General features: G+C 41.9%; 1 protein-coding gene and 1 pseudogene across 6 annotated transcripts in view; one reads left to right on the forward strand and one right to left on the reverse strand.

The window, feature by feature from the left end:
* LRBA (LPS responsive beige-like anchor protein) overlaps nt 1-915 on the reverse strand; it is a 514,593-nt gene extending 513,678 nt beyond the window's left edge. For 3 of the 5 annotated variants that reach the window (XM_084884875.1, XM_084884874.1, XM_084884873.1), the window contains exon 1: nt 311-914. The gene's annotated coding sequence lies outside the window, so the exon portion shown is untranslated. Of the gene's footprint in view, nt 1-310 lie in introns of all 5 variants that reach the window. The other 2 variants (XM_084884876.1, XM_084884872.1) reach the window with 1 other exon arrangement.
* The window catches only part of LOC311623129 (small ribosomal subunit protein eS27-like), a 249,116-nt pseudogene that overhangs the window by 17,550 nt on the left and 211,055 nt on the right, over nt 1-20,511 (forward strand). The window lies entirely within an intron of this gene.

Genomic DNA, 20,511 nt, shown 5'->3' on the forward strand with positions numbered 1-20,511 from the left:
GGGTGTTTCAGGTGGAGGGGAGGAGAAGGGGAGTCCTTAGGGCGCGTGAAGTTAAGTTCCTAAAGGGACCCCGCGAGCCAGCCCTCCCCGCTCCGCCGGCGGGAGGCGCGGGCTCGGCGGGAGGGCGGGCGGGCGGGCGGGCGGGCGGCTCCGCAGGCTCCGCTCCCCCCGCGCCGGTCCCGGCGCCGGCGCCCGCCCCGCAGGTGCACGGAAAGAGGAACCTCCGCCGGCGGAGGAGGGGGACGGGGACGGGGAAAGGCGGGGAGGACGGGGCCCACGAGCTCCCCGGAGGCAGAAAGTTACTCCTCACCCAGACACCCGGGACCCGTCCGTCCGTCCTCAGCCCCGCTGCCGGGGAGCCGCGAGACGCGGTGGCGGCGGAGATCCGGGCAGGAAAAGGCGGGGGCAGGGGCGGCGACTCCGCTCCGCGCTCGGCCCAGGGGGCGGAGCGGGGCACCTCCCGGGCACCTGAGGTCCAGCGAGGAGAGGAGGGCAGGTGTGTGGTGGCCAGAAGGGAGGGGGAGGCCTGGCGGAGCCCACGAGGAGGGGAGGGAGCAGGAGGAGGAGGAGGAGGGCGGAGGGAAGGAGAGAGAAAGAGAGAGCGAGAGAGAGAGAGAGAGAGAGAGGTCAGTGCACCTGGTCGCAGCCTGCAAGTTCCCCCCCTAGTCCGCCTCCCGGGAGTCCGCGGCTGCACAGAACTCCGTGGCTTCCCGGTCCGCCCCACCCCTACGGTCAGCCTTGGCGAAAACTAGCCGCCGCTAGCGCCGATGCCGCGGGGCCGAGGCTGCGGCCGCCGGTGAGGATGCTACTGGCACGGCCGGCCCCGCCTGGGCGCTGCTCGCGCGGCCGTCGCCGTGGCGGTGCCCACTGGCGGTGCTCGCCGCCGCCATGACAGCGCCGGGGCGGCCGGGCGCGGCGTGCGCGTGCGCGGGCGGCGGCGGGTGGGGACGCGCCGCCGGCCGCGGGGGTCCGGGTGGGGGGCGGGGGCGCCGGGCGAGGAGGCGCTCACCCAGGTGGGCGCGCCGCTCAGGCAGCGCCAGGTGTGCCCCGGCTTCTTCCCCTCCGGGAGCCGGCTCTCCCCGCGCCTGCCTCCCGCCCGCCGACCTGGGGAGGTGCGGAGCCGGAGGGAGGTTCTGACGCTCCTTCTGCTGTCGCCGCAGGTCCCCGGGCGCGGAGGGAGCCCGCCCCGCGTTGCCCAGGTGCCTCGTTGGGCTCGGAGAGGGACGGACACCTGCGGGACCGCGGCGGCGAGCCGGGGAGGCGGCCGCGCTCGAGCCAGCCAGCGAGGCTGCTGTCCCCCTCGTCTTAGGGGAGCGGAGCCCCCACCGCCGATGACTGTCTTCAGCTGTTGCCCGCCCGCCCGCCGCTTTGGGCGAAGACTGGGAAAGGGATTCCCACCGGGATGGCCCGGCAGCTGCCACCACCATTTGGGAGGGGGTGGGTGGGCGGGGGGCTCGTGTCCACGAGGAATGGGAATGGGAAGGAGTCGTTGCTTTGCAGCTGCCGTCGCACCAGACCTCTCCCACATTCTAGGGAAGGGGAGATTCCTGAGGCGCAGCTGCTTTCAACGGGCGGGCATGGAGGCGGGGTGCAGTTTCCCTGCACATCTCTGAAGGCCCCCCACCCCCCCAACCACACACACACACACACACACGCACACACACACTGGTGATTCTACAGTGTGAAAAGTTAGATGCCCCTCCTTCTCGGATTACTTTAAAAGATAAATTATATTAGTATTGAAACCAGCCCAGATGATCATCATCATCTGTGTCCTTCCCCTGCACTCCCACAATTCACAGCAAAGCATTCTTCCCCACGTGTTAGTGGAAACCAAACAGGAAAGTTGGTGTTTCACTCTTATGACTCTTTAAAAAGTCATAAGGCCTTTTTTAAAAAAAAAAAAAAAAAAAAAAAAAAAACACTAATGATATTTACAATAGTGACGATTCCCTAATATGAAAGAGAAGCAAAAGGAGAGGGTCAAACAAAAGAAAGTACTGTGGAGGAGTCAGAAGAAGAAGAAAAAAATTACCGTATGTTAATTTGAGAGATGACATAGTTTCCTAGAGAGGGATATTTGAGATGGGCTTGAAAAGCAAACTGAATTTTAACTTTCACATGGAAATTTGAGAGGAGGGAGGCAAGTAAGAAAAGATAAGCCCAAGAATGTTTAGAGAAGTGTTACCTTTTTAAAATACTAAAATGAATTCAGCTGCACCAAATCCCATATGATTGCAAATGTGTGTTAAAAGATTTGTTTTCCATAAGTGGGTTTAAATACTCAGAAGATGAGGTAAACATTTTCCTCATGATCTTATTTAGTAATACGTGCATTACCAGGGTAAGAGGGGACATCAGTGGCTTGCCATGCTTTAATCGCTGAAAAAACTAAACACCTTAGGTTTATAGTTCAGGTGGTTAAATGACTAAATCTGGGATAGGGAGTGTGGTGTGACCTTTAACACTTATGTAGGGTGGGAGGGAGAGAGACACTAAACAATGGAAGGCTTCTAAATAGCATTTTGCTTTCTCAGATTTGAGCAAATGGTCTAATCTTGAGTATCCTACTCCTACATAATAAAAGCCCAATATGCAAATTGACCAAAGGCAGAACAACCAGTCGCTATGATGTGCACTGGCCAGCAGGGGGCAGACGCTCAATGCAGGAGCTGCCTGCAGGCCCCAGGACAGGCAAGGTGGGTGCCAGTGCGCCCCCCAACCCCAATCACCCACTGATTGCCCATAGAGGGAGGTGACCAGCAGCAGCAGTGGGGGGCAGGGCTGGCCGGCAAGTCAACCGTGTGCAGCTCTTGCGATGAGCGTCTACCCTCTGAGAAGGAGGCGACTGGCAGCAGTGGCGGTGGGGCCATTGGGGGGCGGAGCCAGACCAGCCAAGGTGGGTGCCTGCACGGGGATCCTCTCATCGCCCTGTCAGTTGCCCTACATACCAGCCCTGATCACTGGCCAGGCCTAGGACCCTACTCATGCATGAATTTTGTGCACTGGGCCTCTAGTGTTAATGTATTGGGTGTATTAGACTGTAAAGTATTTGTTAAATAAATAAATGTTCTCCATTAGGAAGGGACAGATGATAGTGAGAATGCTTAAATATGGTGTGGTCACAATTATACACTATTAACACTTCCGGTGAAACAAAAGGGGACTGAAGTCAATCACACATATTGTCAACCATTAAGTGTAAAGAACAGAACCATAATGGTCTACCAACTGTTAAGCTCCTTCATGGCACAATACTTTGAACATTGTAGGTACTCGATACATATTATGTGGATTGAGTTAAAACTCTAACTTGCTTTAATTTTTCTGGCTGGAAAGCCCTTGCTTTAATTTTTCTGGCTGGAAAGCCCTTGCTTGAGTCTATATAACTACCATCAGTTAAGAATTGAAGACTAAAGGGCTTTCATAATTTTACTTGTCTTCAGCAGACATTGAAACCATAGCAGAAAAACAAAACAGTGGATTCAGAGCAGGAAGGCTTGTGCATAACTCAGAGGAACTCAAGCAAAGAGAATGTGATTTTATGGAGAAATCAAGATTATCAATCTGAAAACCTTTACTTACAAAGAAATCTTTTATAACAAAGGTAGATGGGATTTTCTACTAAAAAGAACACGCAACCCAATGAATTGTAACATCTCAACATTGTCCTAGGATATGGATTAAATGATTATACCTACATGATTTGCTATGCACCTAGATGTATATCAATGAATGGGGAGTTTTCTTCAAATTGTTATTTAGCACAGCTTATGATATCAAAGGCTGGAAATTCGTAGTCCTGGCTTGCAGCACCCTCCTTGTGAGAAAGTCAAGCATTGCTTTTACTAGTCATTAAATTTTACTAATAAAATTTTTAATGGTAGTTACCTTTATCAATAACTTTATTGACCCCGCCTGGTCTGACTCAGTGGATAAAGCATTGGCCTGCAGAATGAAGAATCCCAGGTCCGATTCTGGTAAAGGTCACATGCCCGGGTTGCAGGCTCAATCCCCAGTAGGGGGTGTGCAGGAGGCAGCCAAGCAATGATTTCCTCTCCTCATTGATATTTCTACCTCCCTCTCCCTCTCTGAAATCAATAAAAATATTTTTAAATAATTTAAAAAAACTTTTATAGGGCATTTGACTGGGAATATTTAGAATTTCAGAGGAAAAGACATTGTCTACTCTTACAGTTGGAAGCTCAAAAGTTTAAGATTAAAAATTCATATGGTTGTTCAAAATCTAGAAGCTCAAAATTATCTTTATACATTTTTTACATTTTAGGCACTTAAACTCTTTTTTTCTTTTGATATGTCACACTAGGGGTAGAAACTCTGAAAAGGGAAACTTCACTTTCAGCAAGTATGTTAGCCAAAGCAAAGTTTTAAGACATAAAAATATTAGTTTGTTGATTTGTCTTTTCTGTTTTCCCATCTCTATTTTGTTCTTAAGTAGTGTGTAAATAGGTAGTATATTTGCAGTATTCTCCTATGATGGTAAAAGAATAATTGTCACAAGACTTAAATGTATCACCACCCTATCCCAAATTGCAATCTATATATATAAAAGCCTAAGCGAGCAGCTGACCACCAGGAAGTAGACTCTCAACAGGAGCTGCCCCCTGGTAGTCAGTGCACTCCCACAGTGGGAGTGCAGCTCAGCTGACAAATGGGTGCCAGACACGGGGCTCACAGCTGGCAAGCTCAGCTGCAGTGGTGTGAGCTTCTCCCATGGGGGTGGGAACAGGCACAGCAGTACCAGATGAGCAGGAGCAGCAGAGCGCCCAGCCCAGGCTCAGGCTCCTCCCAGGCTGCCTGGTGCTTTCACACATACTTCATGCTGTGCAGGATTGACACTAACAGCGGGCTGGAGCCCTAGGAGCTGGTGGGTAAGTCTGGGCTGCAGTGCACCAAGGTCCACTGATCCCAGCAGGCCAGGCCAAGGCCTCTAGTCTATATAATAAGTGCATATCAACTGCCAACATTATCAGCTAAATTCTGAATTACTTGTCCAGGTGATGTCTCTTGAAAGTCTATTGTGTACCCTAAAAGTGGTAGATTATCATTTCAGTCATGGAGAGGGTATTTCACATAAGGAATGAGACACCAGGAGACTGACTTCAAACAGACAGGAAAATAAATTACTATTTCTAACCCTCACCTTATGGGTTTGAATTCTGAATTGCTTGCTAGTACTCTAAATAGAGAAAGATGACTTCTGTGATGTAGAGGGTGGGAAACAGGGTGGAAGAACTAGGGAGACATTTTTTAAGGGTACAAACTTGCAACTAGCAGATAAGTCCTTGAGCTTGCATGCACAGAATAGTGATTGTAATCAACAATACTGGATTATAAACTTCAAAATTTCTACACAAAATAATAATTATGTGACATGATAGAGGTGATAATCACATTGTAATATATAAATATCCAATCAACAGGTTGCACACCTAAACTTACACGATGTTATATTGGGTCGGCAACTAAGTAATTGCGGGTTTCACACATATATGGCTTCAGTTGAATTTTTAGGTTTGCAGACGTAGTACAAATGTAAAACACATTTTGTATTTGATAGTTGGCTATTCAGCTGTTAATCAGTAAAAAAAGTTTTTTGATCTGTTTTGTAGTTTTTGTTTGGCGTTCGTTGAAAAATGGAAAATCAAAAGGAACATTTTCGTCATATTTTGCTTTTTTATTTCCGCAAGGGAAAAACGCATCACAAGCTCATAAAAAGTTATGTGCTGTTTATGGTGACGAAGCCTTAAAAGAACGGCAGTGTCAAAATTGGTTTGCCAAATTTCGTTCTGGTGATTTTTCACTCAAAGATGAAAGACGCTCTGGTCGTCCAGTTGAAGTTGATGACGCCCTAATCAAAGCAATAATCAATTCGGACTGTCACAGTACAACACGTGAGATTGCAGAGAAGCTTCATGTATCACATACATGCATTGAAAATCACTTAAAACAACTTGGCTATGTTCAAAAACTCGATACATGGGTTCCTCACGAACTGAAAGAATCACAGTTAACGCAACGCATTAGCAGCTGCGATTTGCTAAAGAAACGTAATGAAAATGATCCATTTTTAAAACGACTGATAACTGGCGATGAAAAATGGGTTGTTTACAACAATATCAAGCGGAAAAGATCGTGGAGCAGGCCAGGTGAACCAACTCAAACAACATCAAAAGCTGATATTCATCAAAAGAAGGTTTTGTTATCAGTTTGGTGGGATTACAAAGGACTTGTCTACTTTGAACTCTTACCACCCAACCGAAAGATCAATTCTGATGTCTACATTGAACAACTAACGAAATTAAACAATGCAGTTGAAGAAAAGCGGCCCGAATTGACAAATCGAAAAGGTGTTGTATTCCATCATGACAATGCAAGGCCACACACATCTTTGGTCACTCGGCAAAAATTAATGGAGCTTGGTTGGGATGTTTTGCCACATCCACCATATAGTCCTGACCTTGCACCATCTGATTACTTTTTGTTTCGATCTTTACAAAACTCCTTGAATGGTAAAAATTTCAATAATGATGATGATGTCAAATCGTACCTGATTCAGTTTTTTGCTAATAAAAACCAGAAGTTTTTTGAACGTGGGATTATGATGCTGCCTGAAAGATGGCAAAAGGTCATTGATCAAAATGGGCAATACATTACAGAATAAAGTTATTTAGTTCCATGAAAAAATTGTCTTTGATTTTCTTTAAAAAATCCGCAATTACTTAGCTGCCGACCCAATACATCAATTATATCTCAGTATTTAAAAAAAGTAAAAAAGCTTCCTGGAGAAGGGAATGCCTTGAGTTGTAAAGGAAAAAGAAGGCAGTATCACAGGAGAAAAGGGTGTTTAAACCAAGACGGCAAGTGTGCAAAGACCTAAAGGTGAGAAGCACAGGTTCCAAAGTCTGTGGGACATCAAAGGGGAAATGTCCAATGAATGGTCACCGCTGGAATTGGAGATACAAACATGGTGTCATCCACCCGAGTGAGAAAGTGCATCAGGAAAAGTGTCGAGTTAGGAGAGGAAAACAACTACAGCCTATGGGTCTTGTAGAGGGCAGCAGCATACCCCCCTCATGAGCCCCAAAGATATCCACATCCTAATCCCCAGAACCTGTGACTGTGTTATCTCACATGGAAAAGGACTTTGCAGATGATAAATTGAGGATCTTGAGATGAGAGATTACCCTGGATTATATAGGTCTAATTATAAGTGAAAGACAGAGGCAGAACAAATGGTTAGAGTCGGTGAGAAATTTGAAGATGCTACACTGATGACTTTGGAGAGAAAGTGGCCACAGGCCAAGGAGTTCATGCAGCCTCTAGTGGAGAAGGTGGAATCTAACCAGTCTCACCTGTAGTCTCCAGGAGGAATGCAGTCCTGTCAGTACCTTATTGCAGCCTAGTCCCTCCCATTTTGAACTTCTGACCTCTAGAAATGTAAAATAATAAATATGTGTTCTTTTAAACCACTAAAATTAAAATTAAAAAAGGGATATATTGCCACCTTTTTCATACATAGCTAGTTTCAAGTATAAGAAAATGATATCTTCGTGTTGTAATGCCTAATTCTACAGATTTTAATCCTGGCCTTACTTTAAAATAACCTGGAACCTTTTATAAATCCCAATGCCCAGGCCAATTAAATCAGAACCTTGAGTAGGAATCCGACATCAATATTTCTTTACAGCTTCCTAGGTAAATCCAATGCAAGGACAAGTTTTATAACCAATGAACTAACTTTTCTTTTATTTCAAAATACTCATTTGATGACACATATATAACAATAAGGTTAATGTTAATAAAAATAACCTGATAAAGATTTTTAGTATCACTCATTTAGAATATTGGGGACAAACTAGAGAATTCCTAAATTTTGACAATCTGGACTATATATATTTCTATTCAAAAAGCAACAATGGCCGAGACCGGTTTGGCTTAATGGATAGAGCGTCGGCTTGGGGACTGAAGGGTCCCGGGTTCGATTCCGGTCAAGGGCATGTACCTTGGTTGCGGGCATATCCCCAGTAGGGGATGTGCAAGAGGCAGCTGATCGATGACTCTCTCTCATCGATGTTTCTAACGCTCTATCTCTCTCCTTTCCTCTCTGTACAAAATCAATAAAATATATTTAAAAAATAAATAAAATGTAAAAAAAAAAAAAAAAGCAACAATGTTCTAAATCAGAAGGAAGAAGAATTGAGAGTTCTTTGAAAAGAAAAAGAAAAAAGAAAAGATGCTAGATCTCATGTTAAGGGCAACACAGAAACAGTGTCAACTTCAAAAATGGTTTATTTCTAAAGTAAAATGTGGTTAGTAAACAAGTAATACCACTTAGGAAAATATACTCTAATTTCATAGAACTGAGATTACTGGAAATTCTATAGTCAACAACTATGGAAGAAACAGCTATTATAAAATTATATAATATTTATATTATATAGTTTTTGCTATATAATATAAAATATATAGCAAAAATTAGAATGTCTTTATTCCTCTGCTAAATCCAATTTCTCTTAATGGGAAATTGTTAGACAGTTTAACTTTGTGCTTAAGCTTAAAAAAAAATGTATTTTGCTTAAGTCATTTTTACCAGTTGAGAAAAAACTAATATAGAAAGTAACACATGGCAGAACTGATCTAGTTCTAGTTCTATGAGTCATAGTTGTAGAAGCTTAGAAGGCAAAAACAAAACAAAAACTACTGAAGTCTTGGGAAAATGAGGTAAGACTAACTTAAGTGGAAACAAATTTGGTAAGCCACCCTCAGACTATAATACACATTTACTTCAGTCTTTCTGGTTTGTTCTTTACAGGTGAATGAGAATTAAGAATAGAATAAATTTTCCTTTTAATCAATTCTCCATCAAACATTATTAACCAAGGTGGTAATAAATATGTGTTGTTTTAAACCACTAAAGGTGGTAATGTACAAAGTTAGCAGAACAAATGAGCAAACAAATTGTGTGTGTGTGTGTGTGTGTGTGTGTGTGTGTCTGTGTGTTTTAGATTCCCAAGTATTTAGCTGCTAGGAAACCAAAGTGAATTCACTTTTTTTAGTGTTAATAAATTAATTCTGAATTGTGATCATTCAGACAAGCTGGGCTTATTTTATTTTTCCAATAGGAAGAACGGAAGAATACTAGAGTCACATCTGAGTTTTCAATTCCAAATCCAAGGGTTAGTACAACTGGCTGAGTGTGAAGAATGGATGATGGTCAGGCAAGAATAAAAGCAAAAAAGCCATTTCGGGTAAACCTGAAATAGCCTATAAATAGCCTATGCAATATGGAGGCTAAAAGGGGAAAGAAAAGGATTTGAGATTTTACATATATATTGTTGGTTTTGTTAGTAGATATTTTAAAATTGGAACCAACAGGACTTGCTGATGTATTGGATGTGAAGAGGTGAAGATGAGGAAAAAGGAACAGTAAAAGATGGCTTCTAAATTTTTGACTTGAGCAGTTGGTAGATAAGCTATTCACTGGGGTGGAGATGGCTAACATTGGGCCAGGGGAATTGTGAAATCAAGGAGTTGCTTCACTGACTTGTTACTAGCCTGGCTCCTGAAGGCATTTAATTTTTTTTTCATCTGAGGTAGATGTTGAAGAGGAGAATCAAGGCCAAGTCTGGGGCTCTTTGAAATGTAAAGGGAGGTGAGGGGAAGAGAGGGAACCATCAAAGGAGGTTGAGAAAGTGAGGCCAATAACTTGTAGATGGAAAATAGGAAGGGGGAGGCACAGGAGCCAAGGGAGGAAAGCGACTCAAGAAGGAGGAAAATGATCAGGATATGACTGTGCTTACTCATGGCCCTGGTTACTAAGATATTGGCTAATGGAAAATTATGAGACATATCTGCACCGGTGGCTGCACCTGTGAAAGAAATTGCATTTGTATCACAGCTACATTCATATTAAGTTCTCCTCACTCTTCTTTCCCCATAAAATTCTAGTTATCTGTCACAGAATTGATGATGGTATATTTGTTACTCTGTATTGTATTTCTCTCTTCTACTTTAAATAACATTGAAGGGTCTTACATAATTAGAAAAGTAATGCATGTGAATTGTAGAGAGTTTGGAAAATGTAGAAAAGTTCGAAAGTAAAAAGTAAATATATACACTCATAATTGCAACACCCAGTGATATTATCTCTGACTTTATATTAGCATATTATGCTTTGATTGGTTGTTCTGCCATTCAGTTTATTTCCATATTACCCTTTTATTATATATATATATGTATGTATTTAAAAATGGACATCATCCTCAATATACTGTTTATATAGCCTGCTTTTATTTCACTTAGCAATACATCATTTTTCATATCACTAAATAAACTTTTTAAAATTAAATTTATTGGGGTGACATTGGCTAATAAAATTATAGAGGTTTCAAGTATACAATTCTATAATACATCTATATATTGCATGTGTGTTTGCCACTCACCATCAAGTCTCCTTCTGTCACCATAAATTCGACCCCCTTACCCTGTACTATCTGGTAACCACCATACTGTTGTCTCTAAATAGGTTTTTAAACATAACTTTAATTACCCAGGGGTCTTCAAACTACGGCCCGCGGGCCACATGCGGCCCGTAGAGGAGTCTGATCCTGCCCGCCAGGTTTTTTGGGCAGTGAGCGCAGCCGAGGTGTTACAGTAGGAATTAGTAGTTCATATAGTCCGGCACTCCAGCTCTCTGAGGGACCGTGATCTGGCCCCCACTTTAAAAAGTTTGAGAACCCCTGGATTAGACCATAATTTAACCAATCTTTTTTTGTTTAAATTCAAGTTGTTTCCAATGTTTTGCTCTTATAAACGTCATAAAATTGTGTAGAAGGTAAGAGCATAGACTTTGACATATAACACATTTGGCTTAAATTCTATGTTCATGACTTACTGGCTGTGTGCTCTTGAGAAATTATTGAAAAAATTAATAAAGTTTCAGTTACCTTCTCTATAAAATTATTATGATAATAGTATCCTTTGTAAGGATTAGAGATGAAGTATTTACCATGGCAACCAAAAGTAATTAGTGCTTAATAAATGTAAGCCATTATTACAATAATTAAAGTGTATGTTGTTAAATGACTATATCTTTAATTTTGGAAAGATTTTATTAAAGTTTTTCTGACAAGTTAGCTATTTACTATTCTATTTACCAGCTAGTCTGGTTAACATTTGGGATACCCATATAACCCTTGATTCAGTCACAAATTCAATTAGTTTCTTGGACCAAAAGAGGTAATTTTTTTTTTTTTTAATCCTCACCTGAATTTATTTTTCCATTGATTTTTAGAGAGAGTGGAAGAGAGAGAAAGACAGAGAGAAACATCGATGTGAGAGAAACACATTGATTTGTTGTCTCCTGCACATGCCCCGACCAGGGCCCTGGCCGGGGAGAAACTGCAACAGAGGTACATGCCCTTGACTGGAATCAAACCCAGGATCCTTCGGTTCTCAGGCCAACGCTCTATCCACTGAGCCAAACCAGCCAGAGCCAAAAGAGGTAATTCTTGACAACAAATTCTTCTTTGCACACTAAAACCATTAGAAATCCATGAAGCAAAAGAAATTCAAATGAGTTTTTCAGAATCAGAATCTCAGATAAAATTCTTCCAAATTACATAAAAAGTACTAATCTGTTAAAATATATCAAAAAGAATTTAATACTAAACACAACAAACTGGTACAAACTCCTGCTATGCCTGCTCAGCTCCTACTGTTGCCTACTTCCTCTCTGCCACTTTATTTATTTATTTTTTTTCAGGCAATAAATGGAGAGAAGGCTAGGCAAAGTTCATGTGGCATCTAGGAAGATGACTAGAGTTACTGAATTCCATCTTGCCTAATACAACAGCCCCATCATCTTAGACCCTCTTCTAGCACACCCCAACTGTTCATGGACCCTACTAGTTTCCAACCGTATCAGATCCTTTTCCTCCTGTGTCGACAAAGAATTATGCTGGCTTCCTTAGTAATAAAAAGAGTTCTCACTTATTGTCTTGGTGACCTTTTTATCACTGAAAAATTCTTCAAGGTTCCCACATGTTAGCTAGTTGAATAAAAAGTTTGACCAGAAGATGTTTTGAACAAAAGCAGGAGCAGCCAGGCCTCCTCACCATTCCCCCTCCACTCTCTAAATAGCCTCTATTTTGTGGACTGTGGGTTGTCTACTGTGATCTCTTTCTGCTGGGTGCCTACTGTGCAATGGAAAGTGGAGAAAGTGCAGGTGCTATGTTTACACCGCCTTTATTTCTATTTACAAAATCTCTCTGTGTAGTTTGCAAAGTTTTTTGTGTTTTTCTTTTTCACTGCTACACTTGTTGATCCAACTTTAACCATCAGCCAAAGAGCACTAAGATCTGAAACCAGTTTCTGATGGGGGAAGTGGGAGGAGTACCCATCAAACTGGTTTGACTGCCTGAAGATGACTGATTACCCCAGTTTTAGGTAGAAAGAAAAAATGGAACATACAAAATAACATCAGTCTTTGGATTTCCCAACACTGAAATGGGATGTGAGGGCTGAGAACAATTACAAATACATTTTCCACTTTTTAACCATTTTAGAACTGCCACGGCATTGGGATGGTGGAGCTGGTGAGCGGGTGGTGCTAGGCCAAGAGCTTTAGAGAGCTGCATTGTTCTTACCAACATTACAGACTCTATTGTACCCTCTTGGGTTGAAAGAGTTATTATGTCCCCAAGCACCTAAACCAACTGCTGGGCCACTTTGACAAGAAAGAAAATGAGTCTCCTGTGAGCCCATACAATTTAAGTGCTGTGGCATTTTGCTTCCCCATTTAGTAAAAAACAAAAGAAATAGTATACTTAAATAAACATTCTTCCTCCAGTTCCCTAAAGACTTCATTTCAAATAATGAGAAAATAAAAAAAGAGAAAGTTTAATTCTATTTGAGGCCAGTTTTCTACATTCTTACTTAATGTCCCTGAGTTTCAATTTCATCTGTAAAACAGGCTTAATGATACCCACCAAATAGGACTGTTTTGAGGATCAAATAAGAAAAGGATGTAGTAATCACTTTATAAAGAAAATTTTAATATTTATGGTATAATAAACCTATAATATAAGAGAAAAACAATTTTGCTTTAAGAATCACACAGCCGAAACCGGTTTGGCTCAGTGGACAGAGCGTCGGCCTATGGACTGAAAGGTCCCGGGTTCGATTCCGGTCAAGGGCATGTACCTTGGTTGTGGCCACATCACCACTAGGAGGTGTGCAGGAGGCAGCTGATGGATGATTCTCTCTCATCGATGTTTCTAACTCTCTATCCCTCTCTCTTCCTCTCTGTAAAAAATCAATAAAATATATTAAAAAAAAAAAAAAAAGAATCACACAAACTTTATAACTTAGTGTTTTCTTTATAACTTAGTGTTTTTCTTAACCAATGGGGTATTAGTAGAAAATGCCCTCATAATTAGAAGGTAAGAGAGGACTTTGTTTGAAAAGCTCTGTTTGGATAGGAAAGAGAAGAGGAGTAACGGAATAAAGAGAGACCCAGCCGAAACCGGTTTGGCTCAATGGATAGAGCGTCGGCTTGGGGACTGAAGGGTCCCGGGTTCGATTCCGGTCAAGGGCATGTACCTTGGTTGCGGGCATATCCCCAGTAGGGGGTGTGCAAGAGGCAGCTGATCGATGACTCTCTCTCATCGATGTTTCTAACTCTCTATCTCTCTCCCTTCCTATCTGTACAAAATCAATAAAATATATTTAAAAAAAAAAAAAAAAGAGAGAGAGACCCATATGGAAGGAATTTGTGAGCTGCAATAATTTAGACTCAATCCTCAAGGCCCAAGTTAACCAATGAAGAGTTTTAAGGAGGGGAATGGCTTGATCAGATTTGAGCATTCCCAAATAAGACACTGAACTAAAGGCAGAATCTGGAATCTGACTGAAGATAAGATAGGGCACCTTGTTTAATAGCTACAGCCCAAAACCAAGGGTATATAACTTGAGTCTATAATAACTGACCTTGGATTGCGAAGGGGGCGGGGAGGACCTTAATTTTATCTTAATTTTTACTGATCTCTCATTGAAATTTAGGAATTCCTCTAGTTATAAAAGTAGGCAATCAACCACAGTACTATAATATTAACAATATATGGGATTTTGTAACCAATAGAAATCAAATATTTTCATAATACCTTCCAGTTATTACAGACATTTTAAATATTGTTTTCTTCATCACTAGTGAAATCATAGTAGTTATTACACCTACTGCTAGATGTTATTATAGATTACTAAAGAAATACATACAGCCCAGCCAGTGTTGCTCAGGAGGTCACGGTTCGCTCCTGATCAGGGAACGTGCCCCAGTTGCAGGCTCAATCCCCAGTGGGGGTTGTGCAGGAGATAACCAATTGATGATTCTCATCATTGATGTTTCTATCCCTCTCTCCCTCTCCCTTCTTCTCTCTAAAATCAATAAAAACATCCTATATAATAAAAGCCTAATATTCAAATTGTTTGACTGGCAGTTTGACCACCCGCTATGATGTGCGCTGACCACCAGGGGGTGGCACGGAACATTGTGGGGGTCGGCAACATGGCGCTGGTAACGAGCAACAGTGGAAGCACTGCTGGCCCCAATGGGCCCCAATGAGAGCAGGATGGCAGCAGGATGGTGGAGCTGTGAGCAGGTGGTGCTAGGCCAACGCAGGTACAAGCTGGGGCCCGATCACTCCACCGATTGCCCCCGCAGACAGTGATTAGTTGGCAGGGAACAGGGCTGTTGCTTGGCTCCCAGGCACTGAGGGAGCCAGGTTGGGGGGACCCGGGCCCAATTGATCACCCCGCAGACGGTGAGTGACCAGTGGCTGGCAGAACCTGATTGCCTGATTGGGACTGGGCCCCAGGCTGGGAAGATAAACTGGAGGTGGGTGGCAGCAACCAATCTCCCACAGCATCTGGGCAGGGGGCTGTGACCTCTTGCTGGCTACATGGGGGGGACGGGGTGATGGGGATGTAGGTGTGGTGAGAATACAGGATATCCGCGGAGCTTGCTCTCACTCCCCCTGCTACCCTTCCCGAGGATCCCAGGGCTCGCTCAGAGGAAGCCCATGCACTCAGGTGCCAGGTGCCCATGAGGAGCCCACCCCGCACCCACGTGGCCTCTTCCAGGTGAGCCAGGCCACAGCTGCCTGGGCCATAGGGGCTGATTGGGCTCCCCGTGGGTTGGAACTGGTCTGCGATGCCGGCTGGGAGAAAGCGCGCTGCCCACCTGACTTCCATGTGGCGCCGCTGGGCGACCCAGGGGCCATTGCTGCACCCTGGCCTGTGCGTCTGGCAGTGCTCACCACATCTCCATGTGGGGATTCGGGCGCTGTGACTCAGGCGGAGGGAGATAAGTGGGGATTCAGGGGCCCAGTTGCTGCCCAGGACCCAGAGTTCATCTGGGACCTGCCCTTCCATGCCAGACACTCATGCTTCGATCACAGGCCAGGCCTAGGGACAGCACCCATGCATGAATTTCATGCACCAGGCCTCTAGTTTTTAATAAAAATAAATACATACATTTCACTTATATTTTAAATATTCTGATAACTGTACTACAATTATGGTTTCCTACTTTATACATATAAAAACATTCCTCCCTGGAAGGGTTCATTGGATTTACGAGTGGACAAAGAGGCCTATAGCACAAAAATGGCTTCAAATCCCAGCTCAGGCTCAAGCACTACTGAAATACCTATGACTCCTCTAAAGCAGTGTTTTTCAACCTTTTTTGGGCAAAGGCACACTTGTTTCATGAAAAAAATCACGAGGCACACCACCATTAGAAAATGTTAAAAAATTTAACTCTGTGCCTATATTGACTATATATAAAGTAATTCTCTTGAATAGGAATCAAATAAACACAAAGAAAGTATTTTATAATTACTTTATTATGAAATATTAAGTAAACAAAATAGTGAAAAATTATAAAATTCTTGTCTTGTCTGCACCTATGGCACACCAGGCAACATCTCGCGGCACACTAGTGTGCCGCGGAACAGCGGTTGAAAAACGCTGCTCTAAAGCACCAGGCTCCTCTTTCTGACCTCCACCTACTTGCTCAACCTCTCCTGCTTCAAATGCCAGTTCTTTTCTCCACCCTCAGACTAACCGCCTCAGACCTCACCTAAGGATTCCCTGCACCCACCCTCATCCCCACGCAAGTGTCCTTTCTATGTACTATCATGACAACCTGCTTTTACCCCAAACATAGTATTTACCACAAGGACCCCACATCCCGCAATTTAACATTTGAAGTTTTAAATATCACCAGTGGCCATGAAACTCCAGGACATGTAGTAATTTGTTAGTCTGCTGAGGCATGAAATAGGATTGTTACTGCTGAGATGGAGTCACTGAGCCAGTCAGGAGTCTGACCACCCAAGGTCCACATTGCTACATGATGTTATTTACTGTTCACAACAATGCTATAAATAAAGTTATATTATCCCCATTTTAAAGATGAAGAATTTGATGAAATCATAATTAGAGTACAATTAGAGGATCTGGAGATTGTGAAAGGTCTTCAGTCACAGCCCTTTAAACTACTATATTGTTTCTCGCTCAACCATAGGAAATGAGCTCTCTGAAGGTAAGGACTATGTCTTTTTTTTTTTTTTTAATATATCTTATTGATTTTTTATATATAGAGAGAGGGATAGAGAGCCAGAAACATCTATGAGAGAGAATCATTGATCAGCTGCCTCTTGCACACCCCCTACTGGGGATGTGCCCGCAACCAAGGCACATGCCCCTGACCAGAATCGAACCCGGGACCCTTCAGTCCACAGGCCGACGCTCTATCCACTGAGCCAAACCGGTTTTGGCAGGACTATGTCTTTAATCTTGGCACCCATAGGGCACACAACGGGCCTGACAATAAGTGTGTGCTCAGTGAATAGTAATCTAACTAATGAGGGGAGGGAAGTCCTAAAAATTCTGCCTTCCCTCCCTGAAAGGGGATTTCCTTAATTTCATGGTTTCTAACTTAAAACCACTGACTTCCCAGTACCTGGCTCATAAAAAGCAGAAGTATTTATTAACTCAACTTAAACTTGTGTTTGCCACCTGACACACATTTTCTTTTGTTGAAGGTTGTCTATGAATGTCTTTGAAAGGTAAACTAATGTACTGGTGAATAAGAACAATTTAGAGATAATTAATAATTATTTTCAGTTTTCAATTTTTATATTCCTTGGAATAACTTGAACATCAATCTTCTTGATTATTACAGGAAGTTTTTACTTATAAAATATGGGGAGAGAAATCTATATTTTGATTTGGCTATTAATCATATGTAAACATACAACCGGTACATACAGATAAGTGTACTTTCATATAATCATAATTTTTCCTTATGTCCTATATAATTAAAATAATATTTATTAGTTTGTTTTTTTAGATTAGTACTTTATCTTACAGAATGGAAAAAAATTGGGCAAAAATAATAGAAGAGTACATCCTTTTCCATGTCTATCTCAAAACACTTTCCTTCCTGACCAATCCAGAAATAGACACGAGATCCAAATGTGAAATGCACACATTGCTACTTTAAAGTTCTTGCCCTTTTCCTTCATTACCTTCAGTTGAGCTGCGCTTGTTCAGATAGTCACTAATAACTATGTGTCTCATGTATATTTAGAAGCCACCTTGCAGGGGCATTTGTTTTTGCCACTAAGTAAGGACTCTCAATAGCATTTCAGTGACCATTTCTGGCATGTCACAAAAGCCCAGCTTTGTTAAAGGAATCACTTTCGCTTTTTAAAAATAATGAATTTTGCCGGGACCGGTTTGGCTCAGTGGATAGAGCGTCGGCCTGCAGACTGAAAGGTCCCAGGTTCGATTCCGGGCAAGGGCATGTACCTTGGTTGCAGGCACATCCCCAGTAGGGGGTGTGCAAGAGGCAGCTGATCGATGATTCTCTCTCATCGATGTTTCTAACTCTCTATCCCTCTCTCTTCCTCTCTGTGAAAAATCAATAAAATATATTTAAAAATAATAATAATGAATTTCCATGTCGTAAGGGATGACAAAAACATTTGGTACTGTTTCTTTATATGATATGTAATGGAAGTAAATTTAATAATGATTTTTAAAACATTGTATATAAATAGAAGGAAAATAAATATACATAAATAAATAAAAAGAAAAAGGTACATAAATATATGGATAAACTGTAATAAAGGAAAAACAGCTTCAGTTCTTTGTAAATTTCGGGCTACATTGACAAATAGGAACATTTTATTGAATCCATATATATCCTGAACCTACACAGAAGTGGGGTGACATAGTGGAATCAAAATAATCTCCCATCAGTGTTCTTCCACACCTAAAATGTCAACAATAGAATTAGTCATTAAAGATTTTCTTAGCACGCAGCCGGGATTGGTTTGGCTCAATGGATAGAGCTTCGGCTTGGGGACTGAAGGGCCCCGGGTTCGATTCCGGTCAAGGGCATGTACCTTGGTTGCGGGCATATCCCCAGTAGGGGGTGTGCAAGAGGCAACTGTCAATGACTCTCTCTCATTGATGTTTTGAACTCTCTAGCTCTCTCCCTTCCACTCTGTACAAAAATCAATAAAATATATTTAAAATGCTCCAACTGTCCAGATGGTAGCATCTTTAAAAAAAAAAAAAAAAAAGATTTTCTTAGCACGCAAACATATCCAATGTGTTGTCACTCTATTACTTTTGTTTATGAATTCATTACTATTCATGTCATCTAAAGGAAACCATAACCATGAAAATAACGATAAGATTTGTTTATTTTTAATACGTTTTTTATTGATTTCAGAGAGAGGAAGGAAGAGAGAGAGAGAGAGAGAGAGAGAGAGAGAGAGAGAGAGAGAGAGAGAGAGAGAGAGAAACATCAGTAAAAGAGAATCACTGATCTGCTGCCTCCTATATTCCTTCTCCTTGGAATTGAGACCACAACCTGGGCATGTGCCTTCACCAAGAATCAAACCATGACCTCTTGATTCGTGGGTATATGCTCAACACTGAGCCACATTGGCCAGTCAACAGGTAAGTGTTAGAGAAAAAATTTTTCTAGAGAAAAAGGCCCACCTCTTGATATTCCAAAGTAAGGACCCAGCATAGCCAGGAAGGAATACTTCACCATCTTTCTCTGCAGCGAGTTCCAGTCTCAAGGAATAGTGACTTTGATTTGGGAAAGAGATAAATTTAGCAGTTATTCAAACCTCACACATATGTCTTGCTAAGTGATGATTCTAAAAGTCAAATCCCAAAAGTTCCCACCCATGGCAAAAAGAGACAAAGATTTAGTTCAAATCTAAAGAAGATTATAATCTTATAAGTATACAAAATTAAGTAAATTTTTTAAAATTTCCTAAATTTATTAGTTAGTATAGCAGGTCAAACAGAGGCATTCATTTTCCTTCCAATACCATCAAAACTAAAGGAGTTCATGGAAAACGGACAGCAGCATCAAAATTTTGGAAGCTGAAACCAAAATAGTAACTGACTTATATACAAAAAAAAAACAAAAACCTGAATCCTAAAACATCAGTAGGAAAACTAATAACCAACTCAATTTATTCTGAGGGCAAAAGCAGTTTCTTTCCAGAAGATTGGTTGATAGATCATTTATTCTCTGACTATGAAAGTGCCTGGTATACTTGATGGGGGATACGTTTTGTGTCCCAAACAGTGGATTTATCAACTTTATGCATACTAAATACTCATTACAGAGGACCCCATCCCCTTCCCTCAATTAGTGACCAGAATGCTAGCAACCGGGCACTTATCCACCGGCAGGAGATTAGGTGTTTCTTGTCTGGTGAATCTAACTCAATAGTTAAACTTGCCCACCCAAGTTACCTTATAGGGAGGTATAAATCAATAAGCCCCATATTCATCACATTCAATGAGTTTTTTTAATCCCTCATATTTAAACTTGGGGTTAAATATTCTTGCATAATTATGATTAAATAATCAAGGATTACCAGTTATTGAGGGAATCTTCTAATGTAAAAGATACAGACAAATACAAACAGGGAGGAAAAGCAACTTGAAAGAATTGAAGACTATTCAGAGAGAAAAAACTTTAAAATATATATCATTAATATCTTTAGTTAATTTAAAAAAAAACAAAACCAGCATCCATAAAATAAGAATAGGATGTCATAGAACAGTAATTCTCAGAGAATAAAAAAAAAAAGTCCTTGTTAGAAGAAGAATAAGATGATGAAGAAGGAGAAGGAGAAGGAGGAGGAGGAGGAGGAAAAGGAAGGGGAGGAGAGGAGGAGAGGGGGTGGAAAGGGGGAGAAGTTGTTGAAGGAAGCATCCCTGAAAGTAGAACAGAAAAAGAAAAAAAAATTAGAAAACAAAAAACAAAAAAAAAGAAAAAGAACAAATGGATATCAGCAAAATAATTCAAGAAAAATTACCAGAGTTTAAGGACTTGACTTTTCAGATTAAAAGAACCCCCGCTGGTGTGGCTCAGTTGGTTGGGCA

The sequence above is a fragment of the Pipistrellus hanaki genome (genome assembly GCF_964339955.1).
Source record: "Pipistrellus hanaki genome assembly, chromosome: 5".
In the NCBI taxonomy this organism is placed as follows: domain Eukaryota; kingdom Metazoa; phylum Chordata; class Mammalia; order Chiroptera; family Vespertilionidae; genus Pipistrellus; species Pipistrellus hanaki.